At 33.1% G+C, this 8064-nt stretch overlaps 1 pseudogene; it reads right to left on the reverse strand.

The window, feature by feature from the left end:
- Positions 1–421: 421 nt before the first annotated feature.
- On the reverse strand, positions 422–2833 carry LOC131650993 (uncharacterized; annotated as a pseudogene).
- Positions 2834–8064: the final 5231 nt, after the last annotated feature.

Genomic DNA, 8064 nt, shown 5'->3' on the forward strand with positions numbered 1-8064 from the left:
AGACTCGAGATCCTACACAAGATCAAGTTGGTAGGATAAGATCGTAAATCGGAGGATCGTAATACGGATCGAAAGATCCTACCAAATTTAAAAATTCATATATATCTAAAATTCAAAACAGTAGCAAGTATTAAAAAAATTTAAAAATCTAAAATTCAAAACAACACAACACTACATAATATGAAACAACATTCAAAACAGGATAATATTGAAATTTCATATAAAAATTCAAAACAACATTACATTAAAAACAGTAGCAAATATCTATTAAAAACTTCTAAACACAACACTACATAATATAAAACAACATTCAAAACAGGATAATATTGAAATTTCATATGAAAATTCAAAACAACATTACATTAAAAACAGTAGCAAATATCTATTAAAAACTTCTAAATAAAACTTAAGAAAAATTCACTCAATTTTCAAACAATTCATGATGGAGTTTGTCATAATCACTCAATGGATCATCATTGTCTTCTCCATTATCTCCTTCATCTTCATTTCCATCTTCAAAGTCATCCTCAAATCCATTTTCATCTCTTCCTCCATCATGTCCATCTTCCAAATCATGAACAAGAATATCATCCTCTTCAATTTGTTCTTGATTCACTTGAACAAAGTGTTCATCCGAAATTTCAATGTCGTCGTCTTCATCCATAAGCCAGTCATCATCGGATCCAAGGTCATCAAACTCTACCTCAAATGTTCTTCTCCCTTTCTTTTTTTTGGACAATCTTGAATTAGCCATGACAAATACAACATCATTCATCGTTTTTTGTTTCAAACGGTTCCTTCTTTTTGTATGGACCTTAATTACAATAAATGAAAAAAAATTAAGATAAGCAAGATGAAAGTGTTTTACGATTAATTATAAATTCTTAAATTCTTACCATCTCAAAAGCACTCCAGTTTCGCTCACAACCCGATGAACTACATGTCAAGCTAAGAATGCGGATATCAAATCTTTGGAGCTCTGGACACTCAAATCCAACCGAATCCCACCAATCTGCCGGAGTAGATTTCTCAAGTGTTAGTTTAGCCAATTGTGTGCCAAAATACCCTAATTGTTTCTTGAAGTCATGCATTTGTACTTTAATCTTAGCTTGTTCTTCAGGATCATCCACCATCTTAGTTAAACAGTCCATTAAGCCTTTTCTAACCTCAATATCAGCTTTGAATCTAGGACTGTAATGCATTTGTGGGTTGAGATAATAGGCTGCAGCATGTAGTGGCCTATGTAGCATTTTGTCCCATCTATCATCAATGATATTTCAAATAGGCTTGTAACTACAAATTACAATAATTTGAGTTACTGTTAACATTTGATATCAAGAACAGACACAAATATTTCAATAAAATTAAAACAAAGATACATTTTCTTGACACCATTAAAATTCTTTTGAATCTCCTCCTTTGCTTGGTCCATTGCCTCATAGATTAATCCCTTGGCTGGTTTTTGATCTGAATCAACTAAACGAAGCACTTTAATGAGAGGTGTCGCACCCCTCAAACAAATAACAATGTTCTTCCAAAAAGTTTTGTCCAAAACCACATCTTCAATGGCTTTCCCATCTCTTAACTTTGCACATTTGCTTGACTTCCATTCTTTGGAAGTGGACATACTTATCAAAGCTTCCTTGTTCTCATATAAGCACCCTAAAGTGAGGTAAGATGTGGCAAATCGATTAGCGCCTGGCCTCACCAAATCTCTATTTTTTGTGTGTTGATGCAAAATAGAAATGAGAGAAGTTCTTGAATAAATAAAAGTTGTAATTTTTTTACCCTTTGGAATTGTCTCTTCATGAACTGATATCTTCTTCTCCAAATCTTCAAGCATCAAATCAAGACAGTGCGCGGCACAAGGTGTCCAATATAATTTGTTCCTCTTTCGCATCAGCATCTCACCGGCAGCCTTGTAGTTTGCCGCATTATCAGTCACGGCCTGGACAGCGTTATCTTCTCCAACTTCTTCAACGACGGCGTCAATCATTTCAAATATTTTGTCGGTTGTTTTGCATATTTTAGATGCATCAACAGATTTCAAAAATACAGTACCCTTTGGACTGTTAACCAAGAAATTCAAAATTTTCCTCCTCGTTCGATCGGTCCATCCATCCGTCATTATTGTGCAACCAATGTTCCTCCATTCCTTTCTATGTTCTTCCAAAGCTTCATGTGTTAACTTCACTTCTTGGTTTAACAAATTGGTTCTCAAGTCATGATAAGATGGAGGTTTGAATCCATTACCATGTTTTGAAATCATATCACACATGATAGGGAACTCCTCACTCCTTGCTACATTGAATGATATGGCATTATTGTAGAAAAACCTTGCAATTTCTTGGCATGCATCATCTCTTAAACCCTTCTTTAGAACTGCATTGATGCTAGGTTGTGAGCTGAAACATCTTTTCTTAAATATGTTTCCAGAGTTGCTACTGGTCATTCTTTTTTAGCCCACCTCTGACTTTTCCTCCTCCACCAATGCCTCTGTTTTCTTGATCAAATTTTCTTGCAATCTTGAAAAAACTTGTAGTATTTCTCTCTTGATTTCATCTGGGACAGCCTTACAAGGTTCAACATCTTTTTGAGTTCCAGCCAAATGATGCTTCAGCCGGTAGACACCTCCACTTACCCATTTTTGACAATACTCGCATTGGATCCTCCTTGGATTATTAGGATCAGTAATACCATGTTTCCATGCTATATCAGTTCGGTTGCCAAGAGCATATTTGGGTCGTGTTTTTCGGCGTGGTGGTGGTGCAATTGCAGGGGGAGCAGTGAGAGCACCGATAGCTAAAGTTCCAACACCAGAGTTTGAAGCCATGTTTGAAAAAAGTAATTTCTCAAAGAGTTTTTCTTTTTACGTATGAATTGATGTAGTTATGGGAGAAATAATGAGAGAAAGGAGAATTGATGTAGAAAGGAAATTAATGGAGTTATTGAGAGTAATGAGAGATGAGTAAATTAGGGAATAGGAATCTGTATTTAAAGACATTAACGTGTGAGAAATATTGGGTAATGGAGTGAATAAAAAGGAAATTAAATAATAGTAATGATATGTTATATTTGGGAAAGTGTATAATTTTAAGCGTGTGGGAGAAACAATAGGAGTTATTATTACTTTAATAGTCTGAAATGTACTCATTAATGACACAAAAGTAGGCTATGAAAAAGAGAGAGAACAGAAAAGTTTTTTTTGGAAGTTTTAGGGTTTTTTTTCGGATTTTTTTAGGGTTTTTTCTGAACCGGGTCACGGGCCCGAACCGCTGACCCGAATTCATGGGATTTTTTACAGAAACATGAGAAGCGCCGTTTCCAGCGATTCCACGTCCAAAACCGTCGATCTTGACCGTGCCCACCAAAAAGAGATTCTGGCCTTACTCCGACACGGCAGAGCTAAGCAAGAACGTAGAATCGTACGATCCTACGATTTGGATCGCGATTCTGTCTACCTTGCTAAGCGCGGTCTGGGCGGTTTAGAAATTGTTAAATAGGGGAAAATCCTATTTTTGTAGGTTTATGCTTTGGGTTATTTGTTCCCAAAGTCATCGCCTTCATTTTTTGTACATTAGAGATTTGAAAACAACATTTATGACTTGCTCATGGATGATCCAAGGTCGAGAGCTTAGTGGATCGTGTTTAACACCGCGAGAAATTGGGTTTTCTTCTCTTCCTCTTCTCTTTGTAACCATTTATGTTGGGGTTTTGTTGTAAGTATGCTTTGTTTATATGTATATTTATTGCTCATGGTGTTGTTTAATGCTTTTATTACAAATCTTCATTAGTGTTTGCTTTCTCTATATGGGTTTGGATTGTTGCAGAGATGGATGATTTGAATATAGGTTTAGGAAGAAAATTTATTGGGTTTTAACTCTAGAGATAGATTAGAACTTAGTATTCACTTTAGTGTCGATTCTTAATGCTTCCGTGTTGCTTGTGTTATGCTAAGAAATCATCGACACAAGTAATACGGTGGTTGTCTCACTTTGTGTTAGAAATAGCCTCTGGGTGTGAGCGATGCATGATGATATTGACAAGTAGTTTAGGTTGATTTCAACTGAGTAATAAGTTTAAGTATTTAACGGGTATGTGAGCTACAAATCTTGAGATTCTCTATTGTCCGACTAATGTAATTCTTTTCTTGTTTATAATTTACTTTGCCACACTTTACTTTAAAACTATAGGTTCTCTGAGGTTGGCAAGCATTTTGGTAAAACTATCCTGACTGAAACATGTTAAATATAAAGCAATATCATTCAGGTTTCAACATGTTGAACAAGATGTCACAACATCTCAGGTATGACATCGTGTTTAATAAGGTGTGTGTGTGTGTGCTGGAGCTGATCTGTCAAGATTTACCAGGAGATTTGTTAGCTACATAATATTATGGAATATTCAATTATCTTATGTGCTTATAAGATCAACTAAATCACTGATATTTGTTGGTTTTCACAATCTCTATAATTGGAGACAATTTCGGAAAGATTGGATGAAAACCTATTTTCTTGGAGTCAAGCAACAGATTTTTTGCAGCCTCTTCGCTGCATTTTGAAGCTCAGTCCAGTCAGTATTAAACTTATAAATAGAATGGTTGTAACCTAGTTTTAAGTGGAAGTGAAATTTGCGTTTTAGAGTTATATGAATCTTTATTTGTTAGTTATGCTATAAGTTCCATATGTGGGCATTCACAAACCTGTAGGTGTTGAATGTTGTGTGATCTCCGAAGCTGTTAAGTAAGGAGAGTAGTTTCGTTCTCATAAGCTTTTACGCATTGAGAATTGTGTGTTTTGGAAGAGTGTCTTCTACAATTTATTGTTTGTGTTGTTTTGTCATAGGGTGTTGTGATCGAGGAGATTTGAGGAGGGCCTCATACCTAGGTGAGTCTTAGGTAGAAGTCATAGGAAGGGTGGTGATTATGTAAGAATTTGTAAACGGGGAAGTTTAGCTTCGAATTGATACTATCGTATATTGATTTCATCCCTGGCTTGGTAGTCCCCAGAGTAGGAAGTGTTAGAACATGAAATGTTCTGATCAATATTTCTAGTTTTGATGATAACATTATATATGAATTTTGTATAAGACAATGTGGTACTCTAATTATTCACGTTTTCCATTTCAGGAAAAGTCTGAAAGAGTATGCACAAAATCAGCATTCAGAAGCTCTGACCCAGAAGATCTGGATGGCTTCATCAGAACATGGTCTGGAAGACATCAAAAGATGGTCTTGATAAAATCAGAACATGATCTGGAAAGCATCAGAAGATGGCAGTCAGAAACAAGGCTCTGAAGATCTGATGGTATCACGCTATAAAGCACTTCCAAAGTCTGATGACTGAAGTTGCATCTGCACCAACGCTGAAGACTCTGATATTCAAACGTTATTCCAATAGTCTGAGTCCAGAAGCAAGTACAAGATGAAAAGGCTACAACGTCAAATCTGTCTGACTGACAAAAGGAACGTTAGAAGCTACAAAAGGCAAAGTCAGCAAAAGCAGTTGAAGCATGGCTCGAGGTAGTTGGCAAAAGAGTGAAACATTAAATGCAGCAGTGTACTATTCACGCAAAGCATTAAATGCTACTCAATGGTCACATTTCTCACTGCCTATATAAGAGAAGTTCTGATGCTGAAGCAGCTAACAACGCTCACTCCAACTAAAACCTTACGCTGCCAAATTGATCTATTAACGTTGTCACACAAAAACAGCAAAGAAACTTCATCTTCAACCTCACAAACATTGTAATATCTTTGTGAGTGTTAGAACTTAATCTTGAGAGAAAAATCACTTGGTGATTATAGCTTATTAAGAAGCACATTAAACTCTTGTAATATTGTTTACTTTTGTATGGACGTTTTGGTGTTCATTTTCTGGCGAACGAGGGATGCCTTGATGTCAAGTGTTGCAGCAAGGGTCTTCTCATAATGCAATTCTACAAATTTTTGCATAGAACTACCAGGAACAATATATCTACTATCATGGTGTCTCGTCTTTCTAAGTCTAACTATGAGCTCCACAAAGCTCTATGTATAAGTTATCGTGCTGTAGAAGTCTTGTTTGTTAGAACCCATATAGGGTGATAATTCCTATTTCTTCTTTCCTCGTTTTTCAAATAGTTCTACACGCATGATGTAACATGAGATCCCCCTATCAATGAGGATTTTTGAGACGTCAAAGTTTTCCCTAGTTGTTGTGATCACCAAAGAGAAAATATCATATCACTACAAAAAAGCTCATTAGTGACGTGAAAATCACGCCACAAATAGAAAAAACACTTCACAAACCAAAATTTGCGACATGAAGTACTACGTCGCAGGAGGCAAGGTGGCAACTTTTAGTGACGTGATATTCACTTCACTAAATAGTGAAGTGAAAATCACGTCACTAAATTTGGACCAGATATTAACACAATTTAAGTCAGAGCAGGCGTAGCAGGTTTGTTCATAAAGAGAATCTTCAGTTGCGACGTGTTTTTCATGTCACTAATTAGTGACAGGAAAAACACATCACTAAATATTGCAATTTTTAACTAAAAAATGTTATAGACGTTTATATGTTGCGACATGATTTACATGTCACTAATTAGTGACATGTAAATCACGTCACTATTTTTTTTTTATATTTTATCAAATTAATATATATATATATATATATATATATATATTAAATTAAATTAATAAATTAAATATATTAAAATTGAAAAATTAAATTAATAAACTAAATATATTAAAATATATAAATTAAATTAATAAACTAAATATATAAATTAATAAACTAAAATTATAAACCAAATATTACAAAATATAATTATAAATTAATTAATATTTTACCCAAATTCAAAATCAAAAGTAACAACAAAATAAAAACTAAATTAAATCAACAATCAGTCCGGGTCGGGAAACTCTCCATCATTTCCGCCCTCCTGATCAGTCAATGCATAACCACCCGCATTTTGGTTTCACCAAACGATTGCATAAATTGCAGTATTTAGGCCTCCATATCCGATTGTCTCTTCACCATGACCTCCATTTGTCGTTGATGCTCACTCTGCATTGCCTCCATTTCGACCTTCAAAGCCGCTTCACGTTCCGCCGCATCGCGTCTCGCCTCGTTACATTTAAAAAAAATTCTACATTACATGGTATTGTTCTTAACTAACAAAACATGCTTTTAATAAATATAACATATAATTATATTTTATACTTTTAACATATATTTTAATTTAAGAAATATAACATATAATCATATAATCATATTATATTTTATTTTATTTTAAATATACATACATAATATATATTCTACTTTTAATATACATTTTAATTTTAAAAAAATGTATTTTCAATTTAATAACAATAACATATATTTTAATTTTAAGAAATATAACATATAATCATATTATATTTTATTTTATTTTAAATATACATATATAATATATATTATACTTCTAATATATATTTTATTTTATTTTAAATATACATATATAATATATATTCTACTTTTAACATACATTTTAATTTATAAAAAAAAATGTATTTTCAATTTAATAACAATAACATATATTTTAATTTAAGAAATATAACATATAATCATATTGTAATATCCCACATTAATCCAAGCAAGATATATATATATATATATATATATATATATATATATATATATATATATATATATATATATATATATATATATATATATATATATATATATATATATATATATATATATATATATATATATATATATATATATATATATATATATGAAGTGCCAAGAAGGAGTTATAGATTTAATCCCTAATTTAAGAAGTGCTTAGTTGAAATGGAATGAGATTGGTTAGAAGCAAACCAAATGGCAAGGTGGTAATTTTGGCTTAGTTGAGGGGCACATTGGACCTTAAACATTACTTGCATGTGGACTTAAGGCATTGTTTAGTATTAAGTTATTCCAAATCAAAATTTATGAGGGAGAGAGCTTAGAAGCATGGAAAGAAAGAAGAGAAGTTTATGTTCTCTCTCACAAACTTCATTTTTGTAACTCTTGGTACAGCTCCACTAAA

This window comes from Vicia villosa, linkage group LG2 (genome assembly GCF_029867415.1).
Source record: "Vicia villosa cultivar HV-30 ecotype Madison, WI linkage group LG2, Vvil1.0, whole genome shotgun sequence".
Taxonomy (NCBI): Eukaryota; Viridiplantae; Streptophyta; class Magnoliopsida; order Fabales; family Fabaceae; genus Vicia; species Vicia villosa.